The 1,746-nt window shown below is 43.1% G+C and overlaps 1 protein-coding gene across 3 annotated transcripts in view; it reads right to left on the minus strand.

Annotated features, from left to right (window-relative positions):
- The window catches only part of WDR82 (WD repeat domain 82), a 65,613-nt gene that overhangs the window by 28,331 nt on the left and 35,536 nt on the right, over positions 1-1,746 (minus strand). The gene's annotated exons all lie outside the window — the stretch shown is intronic.

Consider the following 1,746-nt stretch of genomic DNA (forward strand, 5'->3'; position numbering starts at 1 on the left):
GCAGGAATAATGAGTACAGAAACTGAAGAGATGCTTTTAATGTAAAAGCAATTTAAAAGCAAGTAAGAATGCTGTTTTTAAAAAAAAGGAAGTGGATGAAAGAAAATATTAGTATTATGAGCAATGAAAGAGACTTTAATATTTTGATTCCTACAGAGCTTTTAAAATCAGAGTAACAGTACTGAACAAGACATCAATTTAGGCCCTGGGCATTATATTTGTAGCACTAAATATGCTTTTGTAGTGCTACAGAAAGGGAGCGCACAGTCCTTCAAGCTGTTTGTAGCATTGCAAAGACACTTGAAGTGTTATCAAATATTAGCACTTTCAAACAGGAACTTCTTGGTAGGGTTACATTTCGTAAAACTACACATAACTAACTGCACAGTTACACATAGCACTACAATCGTCTCTAGGGACCCCCTAGCGTCCTATAGTCCTCTTCTCTCCCTCCCTCCTCGCTCCAAGGAAAGGAGAACTGCTGTCTGCGTGACGGCCTGTTCCGCTGCCACAGGCCCTGATGGGATCCTGCTGCCCCTGCTGTGGGGAGCAGTGAAAAGAACTTTTTCCTGTGGTAGCAGAAGTGGCAGCTGGAAGAGTTACTTCACGTCCTGCAGGAACCATGGCAGCTCCACCAGATGTCAACAATGGCTTTCACCCCTGCAGGCTGCCTTGGCCCTAAAGCTGCTTCTGCCATGGGGGTAAGAGGGGGAGAAGAGGGACAGTCTATCACCCTCTTTCTGGAAAACATGTCTTTAAAGAGACTTCATAACTCTCCAGTCAGAGAGCTGGAATGCCTGCATGCCCCCATACCACTGTATTTTTATAGTGCTGAGGCACTAGAGCATTTTAAGTGAACACTGGCCCATACCCTAAGAAGTGCTAAGGCTGCGATGTTAATACTAAAGGTGAAAGTAGAGGCAGGGGTGCAAATTTTGTTAATTTTGTTTATAGCCCTTTGCCACTAGTACCAATACATTTTAACAAATAACATTTAATGAACACCTGAAGTCTGTAAGCCATAACCCATCTCTCCCATCCTTGAAGATATCTACCTTCAATGGCAGTGCAGGGTATGAATACCAGCAGCTCAGGGTCAAATACAAACAAAACAAGAATGACCTAGACAGTAATAAAAAATTACCATGCACTGTAGGAGGCTGAGATCTACACGAATCAGGGTGAAATGGTTCAAATTCTCGCTATCAAGAAGCAGAACACATTCCTGGTGTACCAGACTGCAAACTATCACTCCCCAGCCACTGAGGGAGGATGGATTTCAGGCAATCTTGGCTCCCCTCACTAAATCTATTACAGATAATAGTGACAGAACATCCTTAAATTTTCTGCCAGAAACTGCCATTACCTGTTTTCAGAAGAATCTATGCAGAATCTCATCTTCCTCTGATAAAGAGAAAGTAACGGTGAAGCATGAATACATGATTCTTTCAGCTGACAGTGCTCTGTCCCAGGCAAGGCAGTGGCCTGTACAGTTAATCTCCTGTACCGGGTGGTATCATAGACCCTCAAACTGTACAAACTACTACCTCAGCTTGGAATCAGGCAAGAGGAACCAGGTTCAAGGCTCTTGAGGAAGAACTCTTCAGAAAGAACTTCATCAGCAGAAACTCAGAGGCACGTAAGTACTTGGGCACAAACATCAGCATTCTTACAGTAGAGGAATGACTTGATTTCACCTTTTTTCTTTCTTTAACTGCAGCATGGGTTAAACATCCTGCACTCTTT

The sequence above is a fragment of the Alligator sinensis genome, unplaced genomic scaffold (genome assembly GCF_000455745.1).
Source record: "Alligator sinensis unplaced genomic scaffold, ASM45574v1 scaffold487_1, whole genome shotgun sequence".
Classification (NCBI taxonomy): domain Eukaryota; kingdom Metazoa; phylum Chordata; order Crocodylia; family Alligatoridae; genus Alligator; species Alligator sinensis.